This window comes from Equus caballus, chromosome 14, assembly GCF_041296265.1.
Source record: "Equus caballus isolate H_3958 breed thoroughbred chromosome 14, TB-T2T, whole genome shotgun sequence".
In the NCBI taxonomy this organism is placed as follows: Eukaryota; Metazoa; Chordata; class Mammalia; order Perissodactyla; family Equidae; genus Equus; species Equus caballus.
Window position 1 is genome coordinate 44,793,602 of NC_091697.1, and position 20,296 is coordinate 44,813,897.

Below are 20,296 nucleotides of genomic sequence, written 5' to 3' on the forward strand. Positions count from 1 at the left end.
CAGGGGCTACCTTGGATTTCCGTCAGTAACAAGTTAAGTTAAGGCATTCATGTGTGCCTCCACTAGTAAAAGAGAGGCATTGTATTAGTTATCTATGGCTGCTGCAACAAGTTACCTAGTGCCTTAAAACAACACAAATTTATTATCGAACGCTCTCTAGATCAGAAGTCTGATATGGATCTCACTGCGCTAAAATCAAGGTGTCTGCAGGGCTGCCTTCCTTTCTGGAAGAGATTCTCCTCTTAGGGGAGAATCGGTTTCCTTGCCTTCCCCAGCTTCTAGAGGCCGTCCACATTCCTCGGGTCAGAACCCCTCCTTCTATCTTCAAGGCCAGTCACAGCTGGTAGAGTCCTTTTTACACTGCATCGCTCTGACTTCCTGTCTCTTCTACTTTTAAGGACCCTTTTAAGGGCCCACCTGAACAATCCAGGATAATCTCCCGTCTCAAGGTCCTCAACTTAATCATATCTGCAAAGTCCCTTTTGCCATATTAGGTAACATAGTCACAGGCTCTTGGGATGAGGACATGCCTATCTTTGGGGAGCCGTTTTCTGCCTTCCGTGGGCATTAGCGTTTTAGAGCAAGGGAATGACACTACTAGGGATCTGCCTGAGAAAGAGCATGCTAACGTCAGGAAGGAGGATGGACTGGAGGGGCAGAGACTAGTTAGAAGACCTTTTTGGTGATTCCAGAAAAGACATGATTCAGTCCAGTGGGAATAGGGAGGAAAGGACAGATGCTAGCGGCGGAGTGGGGACAGACTCCCTGGGAACTGGCAAGTGGTTGGGTGGAGAGTGGGGAGAAGGGGAAGAGAGGTAAGGTAGAGTCGTCAAAGATGATTCAGGCTTTGAGCTCCCATGAGTGTGAAGACAATGGTGTCATTTATCAGAAGTATTTGGTTTAGGAAGTGGGGTGGTGGTAAATTTAAGTTTGGCTCTTATCATTAGAGAAATAACCTATAACTTTTCCACTTTTAAAATTTGAATGAGGGTTATAAGATGAATAAAGATTCAAGACAAACACACGCCAGGGAAAGGAGTAGTGGGTGGGAATGGCTGAGAGAGAGAGGTGTTGAGACAGACATGGCACAAAGAAGGTAAAGAAGAGATAACAGGATGGAGAGAGACAGAAATGGGAAGAGAGAGAAAGAAGAGAGAAAGAGTGTATGAGTATTATGTGGAAGAAATACAGACCATGAGGAAGACAGACAGTCCCTGGCAAAAGAAGGAGGAAATGAGAGGCGGGAATATCAGAGAGAGAGAAGCTGACAAAGGGACAAGGTCAGAGTTCCTGGCACAAATAGGTTGGTCCATTTAAATTTCCAGTTCACTCGGGTTGTGCTCACAATTGTAAGTTAATAATTTTTAAGATTGTCTTGGAAGACATTTGCTTTCAGAGGTTAATTACTGTCTCAGATTCTCTGTTTTCTCAAGTTTCTGGGCAGCCTGAGTCGTCCTTGGGGGGGGAGAATTATCCACTAAGTAGGCCCTTTGTTCCCCTCACCTGTCTCACCAAAGGGGGGTTCTCCTTTGGCCTTCCCGACATGCTTTGTTTAATTCTTGAACTGTCTTGTCCCTGGAATTTGAGGCCTTTCCTCACATGTGTTGAGGAAAAATGTTTGGCATTCTGTTACTGTTCCTCACAGATTTTACAACACCCTTAGTGACACACAGGCAGGAGCTTTGGTTAAGTCTCGACACAACTGTGCGTTTATGGTCCCCAGTTTACGGATGGCAGCACTAAGGCTTGGCTACAGTCTAACCACATGCTCAAGGTCACAAGTGGACAGAGCTGGGGGAATAGGCTGCCTCCAGATCAGGGAAGCAATAGCAGACTACCAAATATTGGTAGGATCGCTGATGAAGACTTCAAGCAAATGAAACGCTGCCTCTGGAAAACTTGAGAGCCATGTATCTAAGGGACTACCGAGCTCCCTCTGAGCCCCGCTCCCGCACTAACTCTGCCCTCGCCGCCGAGCCAGAGGCGTGAGAAGGAAGTAAGCTCCGCAGGGGTGGGATTTCCCCAGGCACGGGCACCACAAGCTCTATCTTTCAGTAGAGGAAATGGGCCCTCACAGAGGTTAGCCAACTTGCCCAAGGTCACCCAGGAGTCAGCAGGGAGCCCAGGGCTCGCCCCCTGCCTCGATCGGATGGGCAGCGCTCTTGCCAGGGAGGGGCTAGCTGGCCAGCCCTGAGCGGGTGAGGTCCTAGGGCCGCCTTTGCGCCCACTCCCCGCGTCGCCGGCGCCCGTGGGGGCGGCCGTGGGGAGCGCCGGGCTGGGGGCTGGTGAGCCAGCGGAGCCCGGCCCGGCCGGCCGGCGAGAGGACGATGCACAGCGCCGCCAGGTGAGCTGGGGCGGGGGTCGGGCGCCCGCAGGCCTCCTGCGCGGGGGCTGCCGCCGGCACCCGAGGGGGCGGCGGGGAGGGCGCAGGCAGTGGCTGCGAGCGCGCGGCGGCGGCGGCGGCGGCAGCTCGGCTCCGCGCCTGGGGGCGGCCGCTGCAGTCTGCCGGGCGCCCGGCTCCCTCGCCTCGGGCAGCGGGTAGGTGCGGCCAGCGCGCCGGGGTCAGGACCCCGGGAGCCCACGTGGGCCGGTGGGGACGCGGCGGCGGCGGGGCGGCACTACCGAGTCCGGGACTTGGGGGTCCTGGGCTCCGGAGCCCGGGCTCTGCCGCAGGGATGGGCTGCGTGGCGTCTTACGGTGTAGGTGGGTTGGCTGGTGGTGTGAGACACGTCTCCAGCGTGGGACCACTGTAGGGTTGGGGCTAGTGCCCTGCACTTGTGTCCGTAAGTACTTGTGAAACTGCTGGTGTGTTCGCTGACTATATGAGGTTGTGCGTGTAAAGGATGTGTGTGTGTGAAGGTGAGAGAGAGGGAGAGAGAGGGAGAATGAAGAGAGAGCGTGAAAGAGACACAGGCTGTGCATCCTTAAGGGCATATGTCACCCGATACATGTGTGGACTGTATGGATGGTCCTGGATGTGTAAATGAGAGAGTGTACTCTGTCTAACTCTGTGCGTGTGTGTGACAAGATATGCATGTCCTGAGTGTATAACTGGCTGTGTGTGTAAGTGACCATGTGTGTGGGCACGCTGTGCTGCATGAAGCTTTCACAGTCACTGCCAGTACAAGCTTCCTGCAGTTGTCTGTCACAGAATCCCAACCCCAGAGTAAGATGCATTTCCCCTCAGCTTGCTACCCACTGTGTGGCACTGTGCTGTTAGTTGCCTTCGGAAGAAGTGGCCATTGATACAGGAAAGTGGTGGCTGGCAGAGGTGGAAAAGTCATGGGCTCCTCTTCCTAGAGTTCAATGTTAAGAGAAAATGTTGGGTTGACTTCGAGTTTGGTCCATTAAAATGAACAAAAAATGTTTCTTAGGGTTCAGGTTTGGCATGAACCAAAGGTGACTTTTGATGGAAGGACACTGAGGAAAATTTGCCCTCCTTGTCTTGATATTGCTGGGACGGACTCTCCAGGTCATAAAGCTGTGGCTGACCCCCGGGGCAGTGGGCGGTGTTTGCCTAGTCGTCCCCGGTGTGGAACTTCAGCCTCAGAGGTGATGGAGGAGGAGTTGCAGTATGCTGTTGGCGAGCACAGGTGGTGAAGGAAAAGGACACTGGTGATGGATGCGGTGCTCCAGAAACAAGGAAAGCGTCAGGACAGGGCACGAGACGCATGGAGCTCTGAGGAGCAGCTCTCACCCGGGAAATGATGAGGGTGGAAGAAAATAGTAAAAAGTGCAAAGGGCTTGCAGCATTCTCAAGTCATTTTTGAATCTTATGTTTATTTTTCCCATGCACCCTTACCCTAAGCTCTCTCTTGTGTTTGCATCATGTCCTCCCATGGGAAATGTCTTTATTATAATTATTATTATACAGTTTAGTGGGCTGTTATTTAAACACCAGGAGAACTGTAGCACATCAGAGCTAGTAGGAGTTTCAAGGAGTGTTCAGTTCAGCCCATGTTGAGCAGACAGAGGTCCCAGGGCCCAGAAGACAGTGGTGCTCTTCGTTCCTCTGAGTTACCTGGATTTCACTCCTGAAGCTGGTCCTTTGAGAGGCCTCAGTGGTCTTGGAACCAACAAATTGAATGTTTTCTTCCACTCAAGTTCTGCTGGACCTCCCTGACACTGTTCATCTCCTCACTCCTTCCCCAACTTCATCAACTAAGGAACAGCACCTGAAGCCCAACATGAGCGACCTGACACCCCAGACCACCTCCTGACTTTCCCATCTCTGTTTGAACCACCACCGTCCTCCAAGTCTCCTGGCTGACACCTTTTTCTTTCTCTTCTTCCTTCATCATTAGTGGGCACAGCTTAATCGATAGGCAAGTTTTATTCATTTTCCCTCAGTGCCTCTTGAATCTAAGTTTTTTTTTTATTCCTGCTGCCACCACCTTTTCAGGTGAGACCTATATTCAGGGATTTCTGGAGATAAGAACAGATGTGGACTGTGATCATTGAAAAACATGCAAAGCAAATGCACAAAAAGAGACCTTTGATATTATCACTGTCTGACTAATAAGTGAACTAAGTTCTTTGGAAGAGTCTAGACCTTCTGATGGTTGTAGCATTATGTGATCTGGATCAAGTCTCTTGGCCTTTCTAAATCTTAGTTTCTTCATCTGTGAAATGTGATGGAAGATTTCAAGTAGAATCTAGTTGCTAGATCATTTCTAAGGTCTCTTCTAGCTCTAAAATTCTGAGTGTCATTGATGTTCTTTGTTTTAATGAGAAACATTTCCCCTAATGCCTTATGATTACGTTCTAGTATCTAACCATCTTTTTAAAAACATTCAGTGTGTCTTTAGGGAAAGGAACGAGGCAAAGGGAAAAGGATGAAAATGCGCTATTGGCTTAAGTTTGTGACTGAGGGTGAGTTGCACACATCGTCTTAAAGTTGAAGGAATCTCAGAGGTCACCCATTTTCACCTCCCATCAAGTGCCAGAATCTTCCATGCCATTGCCTTTCTGAAAATTGAAAAAAATGTGTCAAGTCTTATTAAGATAACTTATTCAGATAACAGTGTTGTAATTCAGGGTTTCTCGAACCTCTGTACTTTTGACATTTTGTGCTAGATAACTTTTTGTTGTGAGGAACTGTCCTGTGCCTCATGGGATGTTTAGCAGCATCTCTGGTACCCATTAGATGCCAGTAGCATCAGCCAGTTGTGACAACCAAAAATATCTTCAGACATTACCGGTGTCTTCTTGGCAAGTTCCCCAAACACCAACCGTCGTTAAGAACCACTGTTGCAATTCAAACACAAGTCGTGGGGGCCTTGTACAGAAATATTCTACAGCAAAGTATTATAATAAACAGATGAGCTGCTGTGTTGCCAGCTCCTTTTCCACCCCTTTCCAGGGTAGCCACCTGCACATATTTACCTTTTTCCCTCCTGGTTTCTCACTGCCTTGTTGCTATGCCTGGAAATGCTCAAGATGCTGCTGAAGGCTGAGAAGCGTTTTAGAGACAATATCATAGTAATCCTAATGGCTCGCATTAATCCAGCCCTTGTTATGTGCCAGGCACAGTTCCAAATGCTTTACATGGATTATCTCATTTAATTTTTGTTAAGAATCTATGAAAGAGAGACTTTTAGTCCCCCCCATTTTAGAGATCAGGTAACTCAAACTTGGAGAAGTGGAATAACACGCTCAAATTCTCTCAGCTGTGAGGCAGTGGGGCTGGGGTTGGAGCGTGTGTTGTCTGACTCCAGAGTCGGCGTTCTGAGCCTTCACACTAAACTGCCTTCTGTGAATGGGGTCTTGATGTTACGGGGTGGAAGTGATCTTAAACAGCATCTAGTTCAATTGTAGAACGAAGTCTGCTTCTAGGAAGGCTAGAGACTGTGAGGTTGGTACTTGTGTTCAGTTGAAATAATGTGATTTCTCCCCTTTTTTGTCTTCTCCTCTTTCTTTGTTTTTCAGGTTACTCAGAAATAGCTCCAAGGCGTATGCAGAGTGAGAGGGGTGGTGGCGGGGCTGGTAGCTTGGGGGAGGGGCTTGGGGAAAGGAAGGATGGTGAAAAGGAGCAAACAATGGATGAGACATTTCTTTTTCGGTTAAGTCATTGCCATCATCTAAACTTTGGATACCTATCCTATCACCAAAATTAAAGTTGCTGTATTTTTATCAACTCCTTCCTTCTGTGCCAGAGTTGGGGTCTGAGAATTTGCATTTCTAATAGGTTCCCAGGTGATGCTGGTGCTGCTCGTCCAGGGACCGGAATCTGAGAACTACATGGTGAAGATCTAGATACCTAAATAAAGCTCTCGGCCACCCACCTGAGATTTTTTAACAAAAAGATATTTTTAAGATAACATTTGGAGTTATGAGAATCAATGGATAGAGCAAGACTGAAAGAACAATACCTCCTGAGGGACTAATTGACATCTCTCACTAAGCATTTAAGCTTTGCCTCTCATTTTGAATTTCAGAAAAACCTTTGCTTTTTCTCAGTTATGGTACTTCTAGGTTGGATTAATTCTGATCTTAGATCTTTTCATGTTCCCTGCTTCCACCTACCCCTGCCACTACTTCAATTTGGATGATAAAATCCTCATTATTCACCAGATAATCCAAAAAGAAGAAGTCCTTTAATATCTTGTCTACTGCCAGATAAATTCTGACTAGTCCTTCTGAGATTGAGAAAAACCTGTTATCTCTGCATCCAGGTTTTGTTTCCTGTGTAGTTGTACTTTTCTCCCTTTCAAATCGACATGAGCACAGTGAAGACATCCAACAGAAACTCACGTCAGAACATTTCTGTGTAACTGATTAGAGTTTTAACAATCTCAATCAGAAAAAATTTCTTTTAAAACCAAATTACAAACTCAATCAACTCCTTCCTTCTTCTGGACAGATCTTCTATCAGCATCTGTTTCTTTTTGCACGACCACACATTCTCCACCTAAACAAGGTGACTCCAAGTACTTACTCAGAAAGATTTAGTGATTCTGAGACTCAGATGCAATTTAAATACTTTACCAAATATTTACTATGTACTGTGGAGTTATATACATCTAGTCTTTTTTGATTTTTATATTAACCCCTGAGAGAAGGGGTGTTTCTCTTGTTTACAGATGCGGAAATCAAGGCCCGGAAACTAATAAACTCTTGTATTATTAGAAGGCTAATTGTGAATACATATTTTTGCTTATACATAATAAAAGCCAACACTGGCTTGTTTAAGCAGAAATTGGAATTTATTGGAAGGACATGGAGCTTTTCTCATCAATTCAAGGAATTAGACCCCGGGAAGGATTGGAACCAGGCCATCTCCAGAGAACTCAGCTCCAGGAGTCACAGTCTTTTCCCCATTGCTCTGCCATTAATGTGGCACATTTCCATGAGTGTGTCTGTCGGTTCAAATTCTCAAGAGAGAGAATCTGATTGGCCCAATTATTTGCAGCCAAGAAGTCACAGCGGAAGCATAGTTGCCGTGGGTTCGCTCTTGTAGTTGAGGTAGACATTCCCAGTGTGAGTGGTCTAGTGGATGCTTGGATGAATATCTCCTGTTGTCACACAGCTAGTGTGGCAGGGACAGAATCTGAATTCAGATTTGACTCCAAATCCAGTGCATTTCTCCTACCAAAAGGAGATTTGATAGAGAAACACATTTATTTGGCATGTAATAATGGCCACTTGCCTTTATTTTCGAGGTTCCCTCATCTTAGGCATTCCCTGCAGAGAGTCCTGCTGCTTCCGTTCGTGCATACCTCCTCATTTCTGATATTTCTATGGCTGCATCCTGGTCCTCTCTGGCCCTCTGGTTTCTATGCCATGTAGCCTAGCTTCTCGTTCTGCTCATGCATGTCATGTCTCTGGCTCACCTAGCTGAGCTCTGACTTACAGATTGTAAGAGTTGAAAGGATCTATCATCTTGTCCCATCTTTTACCCGTACAGTAAATAATCATTACTAATGTATGCTAAGCACTTACTGTGAGCATGACTGAGAGCTCTATGTCTTGTCTGACTCTTCTAACAACTCTTTTTAGAAAATTTCCCAATATTTTATTGTAAAAAACATGTTTAAGAGAAAAATTAGAAGAATTGTATAGTGAACACTCATATACTCACCTCATAACTAACGTTTTACTAACTTGCTTTATCATATTTCTATCCAATCTTTTATCCATTCATCAATCCGTTTTTGGGATGATTACAAAGTAAGCTGCTGTTTCTTTTTTTTTTTCCCAAAGATTTTATTTTTTCCTTTTTCCCCCCAAACCCCCTGGTACATAGTTGTATATTCTTCGTTGTGGGTCCTTCTAGTTGTGGCATGTGGGACGCTGCCTCAGCATGGTTTGATGAGCAGTGCCATGTCTGCACCCAGGATTCGAACCAACGAAACACTGGGCCGCCTGCAGCAAAGTGCGCGAACTTAACCACTCAGCCACGGGGCCAGCCCTGCTGCTGTTTCTTATTCTGTTTTATAATTGGGAAACTGAGACCGAGACCGGTGAAGTGACTTGCCCAAGGTCACTCATGAGGAGGTGATGGATTTAACATTGGCAGTCTGACTCCCAAAACCACTTTCTTAACCATCAAGCAGCATTGTATCTCCTGGAAGGAGAGAAGGAAGGACTCACTCAAGGTCGGTTAGTGGTAGGTCCCAGGTCATCTGACTCTCAAGCCCTGAAATTTCCATTACATTGAGCCATGATAAATAGTCTACTTCCCAAGTAGAATTAGTATTTCCCCTGTTCCACGAAGATCTGCAGGTTTGGTACTTTACAACCTACCCCAGATCTCTGGAAAATCTGATTTTGACACGGATGATTCTACAAAATGAATACACTCTTTCTCACTTTTCAACATTTTAAAATAATTTGTGGAAATGACAGGCTGGGAAATAACCATTTTAGACAACTTTTTACAGCATTCAGAGGACTTTCACATGTGTTGTCTTATTTGAGCCTCATGAGTAGTAGCAGATGTGCGAGACAGGTGGGCTGGATATCTTAACCACATTGAACTGCTGGAGACCTGGTGCTCAGAGAAACAGAGGAGCTCAGAGCCCCGTGATGCTAAGAGAGAAGTTGGGCCTTGATAAAAACTTAGACTCTTTTTTGTTTGTGTGTTTTTTTAAAGATTTTATTTTTCCTTTTTCTCCCAAAGACCCTCGGTACATAGTTGTGTATTTTTAGTTGTGGGTCCTTCTAGTTGTGGCACGTGGGATGCCGCCTCAGCATGGCTTGATGAGCAGTGCCATGTCCGCGCCCAGGATTTGAACCAGTGAAACTCTGGGCCGCCGAAGCGGAGCATGCAAACTCAATCACTCGGCCATGGTGCCAGCCACAAACTTAGCCTCTTTTAAGTGTCAGTAGGTCTTGAGGAGCTACATAAATATCTAGTTAGTAAAGCTGAGCTGGAGAAGTTGAGAGGCAGGACTGTTGAGATCTGGATCCTTTATGGGATAACTTAGTGGTTTAAGGGCTGGGCTCTGAAGCTGTGGCCTGGTGTGGCCTCGGACAGCATCTCCTTTCTATGCCTTATTTCTTCATCCGTGAAATGGGGATAATTGCTGTAGTCCTTCACCGTGTGATGTGAAGATGAAATGAGGTAACACATGTGAAGGGTTTAGTACCTGGAATGTGTTCCCCAAGCATCAGTTATGGAAACGTGTCATTACTGGTCCCCTGCTTCATCCCTGGGAGTCTTCTCTTCTGTGTTGAATGAGCCCCTCTCAAATCTATAGGTACTACTTTATCTTTTCCCTGAGGGGTGTGTTTAGGAACTAGTGGAAGGAGACTGTGGGCAGCAGCCTTCTGGGAGGTACCATCTTATTGGTCCCATAAAGATGCAGATTCTGCTCCAGAACTTCGTCTAAGCTCTAAATAGCCCATGTCCTTTGAGATTGTGCTGGCACGCTTAATTGTATTTGATAATCATCACACGATATCTGAAGCAGAGAGTTTGGTATAAAGTGTTTTCTTCTCCAGGAGGTTCAACGAAATGGAAAAGGGTGAGGACAGAAGAGGTAAATATTGCTGGCAGAGACCTTCCTCTTGGCATGTACAGCGAATACTGTAATCTTGGTCTCTTAGCCCGTGAGGCATTTAAACAGCTATGGGAAAACTATGAAAGAGGATTTCAGAAGGGTGTGCTCACCGGGGTGGATTGTGATCCATCCTTGAAGCGTTTCCCATACTGCTCTTCATGAATCACCTGCGCCAAAATCACGGGAAGTTTGTTAAAATGGAATTCCTGGACCTACTGATTCAGAAATGCTTTGATTGAGGCACCTGAATCTGCAATTTTGCAAGTGATTTTTAGTTACTTTAATGTTTGAGAACCACTGCTGTCAACAGCATAATTCTGCAAGGTCCAAAACACTAATTTCGAAGACTTAATTTAGATGGAATGCAAATTTTGGTTTGACCGGCTCCCAATTCCAGGCCTTTGAAATCAGTGGTGATAAGACCCTTTGGGCATTCTCAGACCTGGCTTTCAGGGACCTATCCTAGAGAGAAGAGGGATAATTTCTGTAACCACATCCCAAAGGTGGGGAGATCAGCCCCCAGGTGCATTGCTGCCTTTGTGGAGAAGCGGAGTAGGACCACCCAGCCTCCAGGGACTGGGGCACTGCCAAGCTGGAGACCACCTTGTTACAATAGCTGGCTAACATTATACTGTGGACTCACTGGGCACCTGCCTTATAAGTATTCAGTTTCATTTATTTTTTGTAATAACCTTGTGAGGTTGGTATTATGCTTATCCCCATTATACAGATGAAGCCACTGAGGCTGAGAGAAGTAATTTGTCCAAGGGCATACTGGTAATTGATAGAACTAGGACACATTCCAAGGCTGTGCTTTGAATCAGGGGTTGGCAAACTGTCTGACCGGCTGCCTGTTTTTGTATGGCCTGTGAGCTAAGAATGGTTTTTACATTTTTTAGTTGTTGGAAAAATCCAAAAGAAGAATACTATTTTGTGACAAGTGAAAATTATATGAAATTCAAATTTGGTGTCCATAAGTGTATTTTACTGGAAAACAGCCATGCTCGTTCATTTATTTATTGTCTGTGTCTGTTTTCGTACTACAACAGAATTGAGTTGTTGTAATGATGATCTTATGCTTGAAAAAGCCTAAGTATTTGCTAAATGGCCCTTTACGGAAAAAAATGTGCCAACTTCTGCTTTAAACCACTATGTCAGTGTTTCCCAAACTTTAGTCATTTGAGTACTACCTTTGTGAGTCTTGCCACCTTCTCATGCCATCTGGAACATTGCATAGCACTTTTCTTTAGATCAATTAGTTTTCTTTAAATAAATTTGTTTTACAAGAAACGCGAATGTCAGTGAAAACCAGTACCAATTGCAAGAAATAGAAGGTGATTGTAAAAACAAATGCAACATACACAAAACAGTGTATCAGATTTCAGCTAAATGGTTGGAGCAGATACTGTCATTGTTCCTCCCATTTTCCTGCAGCTCTCCTCATTTCTGTGTACCATATCCTGACTTCCAATGATGAATGCACATTTTTAGAGGGCTGCCCTCAGTCTGTTGGAATTGACTCTGCTCAAAGCACAGTGGGCTGTAGATGCCTGGGAATCCTGTCCCCCTGTGGACAGCCATTGACCAATAAATGATGGTGTGGGAGTATCAGTACTCCAGTTCTCTCCCTACTTGTCCAGGATGACTCTGAGGCACATGTTTTACACCATTTCCTGGAACTTCCCTGTGGTATTAAGCTTCAGTGGCTTAATAATACCTTTTTCATTGGCTGCCTTTCATGCCCTTTCCTCATCACTCCACCAGTATACCTGCACCTGCCAAATAACTATTTATTTATTTAATCCTCATTTATTTAATCCTCATCTCAAGATCTACTTCTTTAGGGGACCTCAGTAAGACAATAGTGTTTCTAGCAAAAGACTGTGAGCCTGGGACCTGTTTTTCTTTATTATAAAGGAGAGATTACCAAATATCAGGAAGGTGTCAAAGATAACCTAACTCTAATTTGAGTCCTTTTCTTCAACATAAATAACAGTGATTAAAAAAGAAAATGAAAAGAGAACGTATTTTCACCATATTATCCAATCGTACTTTAATGCTGTATCCACCTACTGCCTAATATCATGTGCTTTGTCCAGTGACATGAGAACCACACTTCGGGAAAGGATATTTTACCTTAAATTGTGGTCCCCAGACCAGCAGCATCAGCAATACCTGGAAACTTATTAGAAATGCAAATTCTCTACTCTAAACCTACTGAATCAGAAACTTGAGGGAGGGGCCCAGTCATTGTGTTTAACAGGCCTCCAGGTGATTCTTATGCATGCTTAAACTTGAGAACCAGCGCTCTGCAGTAAACAGCCTCATATTTAGTTCTGCTCTCATTGCATTCCTGGATTTCATCAGAATTCAGAATCATCCAAGTCTCTCTTCCTCCCCTCAGACGTGACTGACTGATGGTTTTCTGCCTTCTGTTTGAGCCTCCCACTGAGGTGGACCTTGTTGCTTGCCAAGGCACACAGGTCAATAATTGGACAGCTTGGATGTTGCAGGAGCTACTTCATAGTGAGTCTCAAACTTCTCTTGAGGCTTCCACACATCTCTCCTTTGGAGACACAAAGACAAGGCTAATTCCTTCTCTAATTATCAAGTAGAACTTTCATATCCTGTCAGACTGGTCATTCAGCAAGTAATTAACTGATCGTGTTCTATATCTCTTTCCTCATAGAATCTGTGGCCGTATTGGGAGTGAGACATTACTCAAGTGATCGGAAAAGTAAATATATAAATAAATGCCTCCTGAATCTTCTTTTTTCCATCATGAAATATCCAGATCTGTATTTAATTGGATCTGATTTCTTGTAACCTCACTCTCCTCGTCACATTCTTTGGTGGGGCGGAAATCTCTTCCTTTAAAAAAATCTGATTTCTAGGAATGCTCTAGATATGATGCGGGGTCGGTGAGCCGAGGAGTTGAAAGAAAGATTTCTTGGACTCTCAAGGTCTGGCAGTAGTGCTCTTTTATTTAGAGAATAGCATGGGGACAGGATCTATGGGCAGTCAGAGCTGCTGCGTGAGGATAGGACCTACGGGCAGGAGGAGCTGCTGCTGCTGCCACTGCTGCTGCAAACATGGGTTGAGAGTAGGGCTGAATTTAAGGCATAGGTATGTGAGTTCTCTCTTTACAAGACAAAGGAAAGAATATGTAAAAAGAGTTGTTAAAATGGTATCAGTGCTGGTAGGGTCTGGTTATTGGGTGGTCCTATAACTTTTAGATAAGAATCTAAATATTAAATATACCACCTTAAATATTATCTTCAGCTAAAGACAAAGGAGGATGCTGGGGGTGGGGGGCAGTTACATGAGGTTGCCAGACAGTAAACAACTTAAGTCCTTGACTTCTCCATTAAGAGTTTCCAGAGATAAGGCCATACCACCTTCCTCCTGGTGCAGAGAGGAACACACCCCCCAGATGGAGACTTCCTTCACAAATGCAAACGTCTCTCATCAAAGGGCAAGCAAATTCCACTCCTCAGAGCCTCCTTCTCATCTGCAGTTTTTAGAAGTAACCAGCCTAAAATCCTCATCAGATATACACTGTTCAGTGCTACATGAAAGGGAAGTTCATGGTTCTCCTTTACTTTTCCTATAATCCATTCTTTTCCCCAAAAGGTGGATTGAGTATGCCTCTTCAACATTCTTTCGTAGGTTAAGGGCTCTTTTTAAAATCAGTTTTTGACAAAGAGGCTAAAGTTCCTGGCTGAAAAATGTTTATTTACCCAGGAAGGATATTTTCTTAGTTAGTTGGAAAAAAGTGAAAAGCCATTTTGCATCCTAGCTGTACGTGTCAGCATGGTGGTCCCTTAAGCGTAACTGAATTGGCATCTGTATGGATTTTCAGTCATGGAAATAAAACACCTAGAAGCTTTTTATTTAGGACTAAATCTTTCTAGACAACTTAGCCCAAATGGCATTTTGATTACGAGCCCTAGAAAGAGACACTTGCAAATGAAGGTCCAGCTTCTGGATCACAGGCTCTTGTTTTTTTTTTTTTTTTTATAATGGCTTATACACATTTTTACTTGTACATTGCCATTTAGATGCCTAAATAAACAATTAATATGATCTTTTTCAGGACTAATTTAAAAGAGAAGTTCTTTTAAAGAGTATGTATTAACTGCTTGAGGTAAAAAAATTTGCTGAGACAGCATCCTACAAATTCCAAATATTTTCCAGGAAACAAAGTCCGAGTAAATATCTGAGGAGAAGAATTTTCTTCTGTGATTTAGTGAGAATTTGCACAGTTGCAAGTTTTCAGATGATGCAAGAACTTTTTTCACAGTAAAGGAGACTAGGACATCCTGATCCACCTGATCTGCCATGGGCTGTAGAAGACTATTTGGGGGGTGCTTGTGTCTTTGATCCTGGTGAGGCTGCATGTTTTGGGACATATGGCTGGCAGAGAGTTAGGGCAGCGAGGTGATGAGGCCAACAACTGACATTTGACAGCTAACTCTTACCAGGTATCTGGCCGTGTTTGATTACATATTACATTACTCTTCTTTTTGTCCTACCTGCTCAGAAATGTCTGTGATCATGCTAAGTACATGGAGCCTGTTTGAGACCGTTTATATGAATTGAGGGTGCATCCTTTTGTAAAACTGGAAAATGATTGGAAAACTTGGTCTTTGGCTGGGGATAGGAGAGGCAGAACTAACATGGGCCATCACAGTCCTACAATTTTAGCATTGGAAGAAACCCTATCGGTCACTAAAATCACAGTTCTCATTTAAACATCCTTAAACAGTCACGTGCTCCCTAAATGCCTCCAGTGACAAGCAACTCACCTGTTCAAAATTTCTTTGAACTTCTGAGAAGCTCTAATTACTTGAAATTTCTCCCTTTTCTCACCCCGCCCAACACCCTCTGGCCCAGTCCATTCTACAGTTGGGGAAATTGAGACCCAGATTGGTGAACAGACTTGCTTGAGAATGGGAACAGTGAGTTAGTAGCAGGGTCAGGCTGAAAACCCAGGCCTAGTGACTCCTGGTCCAGTACTCCTTCCATTATGTCAAACTCTCACCCTCAATATGGTTATTAAAATAAATAATTATTCCTGACACTTGTCCAAAACAAAAGTATTGGAATATGCCCTTTACTGTAGAAATTTAACCCAAGTAGGCATGCTCTATAAAGAAACGTGGTCAATCCAGGCATACTTATGTGTTGACATCCGGCCATTGAGCCAAAACCCAAGAAAAGAACGCCCAAGTGCAGCAAAGCAAGCTGAGGTTAGGACGCAGCTCCAGGTTGGCAGATGTTGGCCCTGTACCAAACTACATCGATATTTCACTCCAATAGTTGGGGAGTGTTTACAGGTGAGCCCTGTGCTTGCACTTCTCTTAATAGAGATGCAACTACACACCTTCTGTTAACCATTAACAACTGTTCCACCGCAATCTCTCAGAGTATTCTGAATAAAAGAACAAGGATAAAGATAGGGTATGCTTACCTTTTGGGTTTGCCCTTTAGTTATTTGAAATTTGTAAGCCAGAAAACTAAGGGTTGGAATCAGCATTGGGTGGCATAAATCAGAGGATCTCTTCCTTCTCCTTCTCCTCCTTTTTCGAGGAAAGATCAGTGTCAATGTATACAACGAGGAAAAGAAGCTCCAAGGAATCTGATAGAGTTGTAGGTTACTGTAGTTTTACTTTTGTGACAAAATGTTTTGAATAATTCCAGTAGCTTGAGCTTGTCCTGGCCCTAAGAGAATACTGAGACCTTCCCTTGTACGTCACCTGGTAGAAGGGCTTGTCTGATTCCCTCCTCCCACTTTCCTAGGACTTGCCATGTTCTTTTTCTGGTTATAATGATCTGGGACTGTCTTTCTGAAGGAAACCAACATGGAAGGTAGCTCTCCTTGTCCCTTAGACAAGGATACAGCATGAGTGTCATTAAAACACACACACGCACACACACACACATACACAGGCACAGAAGGTCTAACTTAATTTCAAATTGGCAGAATTTTTAGAAGTGACATAGCTTGTACCTGAGCATAGGAGATGCTCTCAGTTGATTGTTTTTAATTAACTAGATAATGTTTGTTAAGGAGACAGAAATATAAGTATGCAAGATAAAACACTGGCTCCTTGCACACCACTCTCACTCTATACAATCTTCCCAAGAAGAGATGTCCCTATAGTCATGGCTCTGATTAGTTGTCCCTGGTGAGCATGACAGAAAATAGTGGACTGTGATTGACTAATCAAATCAGGATAGCTACTAATCATCAACTTCTCTTCTGTTACTGTTCCTTTCTCTTACAGAACACATGCCGTCTCACTGGCTTGTTAAATGGCAGTCATGTTAAATTGGCTCATTGGGTTTCAATGAGCAAAATATAAGTATATATATTGCCTATGAATATATAAGGTTTTCCCAATGTTATAACATTTTCAAATGCAGTTTCAGTGAGGTGAACTTTAGCTATCTTTTAACTGGTTTTCTTAGCTCCAGTTTTTCTTCCTTCTAGTTTATATACAAACATGATATTGATTTTCTTGTCTATTACTCAGGATTCTTTTGGTTGCAAATAATAGCTGGAACCCAACTCAAACTGGCTTATGGAGGAAAAAAAAAGGTATTTGTTAGCTCATATAATTGGGAAGTTCAAGTGTAAAACTAAGATACTGCTGGATTTTACACCTCAAATTATGTCATCAAGACACTGGCACTCTGTCTGCTTTCCCTTGGGTTAGCTTATTTCTCAGACAGGCTCTCCTCACAGAGTGGTGATGATGGCCTGGCCACTGATAGCTTCAGACTGAAAGTCTGTCAGTTTAGCAACACCAGGGGAAAGAGAGACTTTTTCTTACAAAAAATCCCAGAGCTAGCTTTCACTAGTCTAGCTGGTGAGCTAACGAATCATGGCCAGAGAATGGACTGTTCTGGTTGGTCAGTAGTGGGGAGGAAAATTTTTTCTTCTGCTCTTCTAGGTTCTTCTGAGTGGTCTAAGAATTAAATTGACGTAAGACAGATTAACAGGAGAAAATCAAATTTAATTTCATACGTATGGGGGCTCCATAAAAATATGAGGCCCAAACAAGTGACCAAAGCAGATAGCTTTCATACCTTTCAGACAAAGAAACAATACATTTGTGAAGAACTTACAAAAGAAAAAACTTAGGCTTGGGTACTAATTAGTGAATAAACTAAGCAGAGTATGTTTACACAGCCTTCTCGACCATGAATTCCCTCTCTCTGGCAATAAGGGTGTCCCTCCACCTCCTGGTGTGGGCAGAGTACCTTTCACATGGGAATTTATTTCCTGCTTTCAGGGGGACAAAGGAGAGTTAGAATGTCCTTCTTACAACTGGCAGTTTCTTAAGTAGCTTTAATTCAAAATAATCAGTATACCAAAGTGGCATATTTTGGGGTGACCTTCCCTGAACCTCATCAGTTCCCTCCTCTGAAGCTTCCCTGGAAGTTTTGTGTATTAAAAGCTGAGCTGGTAGATTGCTCCAATTATTTCATTGAGTTAATCTTTTAGTCTTGAAAATAAGTCAGTTCAGTTAAAGAGATATGTCTTGTTTCAGGAGTTGGTGATTTAGGTAGGCTCCCAAAGTTAGGCTTATGGTGCAAGCAATCATGTATTTATGAAGAATTTCTATGGAAACAAAAGAAAAACAATGGTGAATGATTGGAGCAAATTATGAATCAGTTTCTGAGTTCTGAGGGTAGCCAGTAGGAAAGATTTCTAGATGTCTGGGTTGAAACATCTTTTCCAATTTGAGTGTTTCTGGTGATGTCATCAGGTGGTCAGGCAAATTTCCTGAGTGGCCTACATAGTAAAAGGTATGAAGATTGGATAAACTTGGATTGGTGCGTGATTCTCTGAATTTTATATGAAGTCATTCAGATTCAGTTTGCAAGGCTTCAGGAAGAAGGGCAGTTTTAGTTCTCAATGATTCTAAGTCAGAAGTGTGGGAGAAAAATTGGAAACATTACTTTGGAAAGTTGTAGCCAGACATTGGATACAATTAGAAGAATTCAGGATCTAGTCCAGTTTACAGGTAGAAAGCAAAACTCAAAGACAACTAAGAGAAATAGAATCTAATGTCCATAAGTGTGTATGTACTGAAACATAATATTTTTCTCTCTACAATCACCTCAACTTCTACCAAAGGTAACCATAGTAAGACTAATTTGTTTGTAAATTAAGTCTAGTTTTAATAAACTTGGGTTGATTATTTACATAAGTGCAGGAAGAATAGTGATTGATCATATAGTCTCTTTTAAATCTGCTTTGCTGGAACTTTTCATAAGGAATTTTCAGATTGAACTTTTAACAGCCTCTCAAGCTAGGAAGCCATGCCAAATACTTGCCATCAGACTTTGCCTGCAATACTTATAGATTTGGGTGAATTCCTCTCTTCTTGAGGTCCCCAAAATATTTTGAGATTCCTGAGCCTGCTAGGAAGTTACTTTCCTTATTCATCTGGTAAGGCTGCTAGGAACTCTGTAAGCAAGTACCAGGCCAATTTTTATAAGGGACTTTACTGTAAGTTCCATAAAGTCAACCTTACTTCCTTAAAGCTGTCTGGTCACATCTGAGCCTACGCACATTTTCAGATATGACGTTCCAGCCAAACCTTGGCAATACAACCAACGTTTCAAATCGTGTCCTGTTACAAGGAGAGCAGATTCTTATCTAACTTATGCAAACAACTATATTGCCATGAAAATAAGAATACTCACTAAGTTTCCAAATTCTGGAGGGATTAGGTAGGGAGAAAAAGATAAATGTTTCATCTTTGTTTACAAAGGCATATTTTATCAAATTTTTCTGAGTCATAGTTAGCTTAAGAGGAAAGGTTTTCTTATATCTGGAAAAGAAACAAACAAAAAAAGATCCAGCAATATTTCAAAAAAAAAGTCATAAAATTATAATTATCCAGCTCAGTTTTATTCATTCCCATGTAATCAATTCTTGTTCTGCTTGAATCCAGTTTTTCCATTAGTTCTGAAAATTCTTACGCAGTTTAGTTTTATTATCTTAAAGTTATCAAACACCTGTAGTTGTCAAAAGTCTTTTCCATGAATCTCCTTGAAGATGAAGACAAAACATAAAGAAGCCTTAGTATTAATTCTTATTTGACTATGTAATTTAATCTTTCAAATAAGCCTAATTAGTGTGACTTTTTTCTTTTATAGAGAGAGAGCAGATCTTTTGAGATATTTCAGGGGCTCTTGAAAAATTCCAAAGTTAGCTAGTGGTCAAATGACTTCATTTAGAATTTGATTTTGGGAAGTTTGTCAAAAATATCAAAAAATTTGGACAACTTGACTAATAAATAGGATCACAGATCATTATGAAATACACTTAATTATCTATTTAACCAAAGTGATAAAGATTCACTAGCAAATATACATTTACATAGTTTGATCAAAACTTATATTTTTTAATATTGAAAAAATTCAATTTCTTAAGTAATCAAAGACTTCATTAAGACAACATGAAGCACAGGACATTATTTTGATAACACAGAATTTTTTTTCTAGGAAAAATATTTTAAATGTTAAAAAAACACTTGACAATCTCTTAGCATCAAGAGCAGACCAATAGTCCAAGAAAACTTTGTTCTTTTAACAAAGAGAAACCAAAATTTAAATTTTGCATCAGTTTACTTTTTGATACTACTTGATTAGATTCACTCCAATCTTAGCCAGCCCTGATCATGCCAAGAAAAAGAAAAAAAAAACCTTTCTAAAGATTCCTTTTCCATAAACCTTATGCAACTTTGTCAATTTTAGTTTGCCCCTTGTTTTTTCCCTTTTGACATAACTAGCTTTACTTTGTGGCAAAATCATTTTAATTTCCCTCAACAAAAATGTATTTCCATACTTATGCCTTTTCTAACCAAAAATATATTCTACTTTCCTTGTATGCAGATTTGTTTCCCTTACTATTTCTAGTAGCTTTAATTGCATATATTAATTAGAATTCTTAATCCTTAGAAATCTTAATTTCTAGTGAAAACTAAGAAGTAAGCATTTGTGAACTTTTATACCCAGGTTCTGTAAATTGGTAAATTTATGAATATATTTCATAATTTCTAGAAGCATACATTTCCTCATAGCACAATTTTTAATGTGGCACAAGACATATTTACTAACAGACCCAAACATCTTTAGTTATTCTGTAATAAGAAGACACAACTAGGTAAACTTAGACTTGGTTAGCAATTAATGGTTTAGTATTTTATCTTATTTGGAAATGATCACATTTCCCATTAAATGATGAATTCTGTTCATTTAATTTAACTTAG

At 42.2% G+C, this 20,296-nt stretch overlaps 1 protein-coding gene across 13 annotated transcripts in view; it reads left to right on the forward strand.

Moving 5' to 3' along the window:
* The first annotated feature begins 1,825 nt into the window (after positions 1 to 1,825).
* HTR4 (5-hydroxytryptamine receptor 4) overlaps positions 1,826 to 20,296 on the forward strand; it is a 171,225-nt gene continuing 152,754 nt past the window's right edge. For 5 of the 13 annotated variants that reach the window (XR_011424926.1, XM_070232608.1, XM_070232611.1 and 2 more), the window contains exon 1: positions 2,047 to 2,344. The gene's annotated coding sequence lies outside the window, so the exon portion shown is untranslated. The other 8 variants (XM_070232601.1, XM_070232606.1, XM_070232602.1 and 5 more) reach the window with 6 other exon arrangements.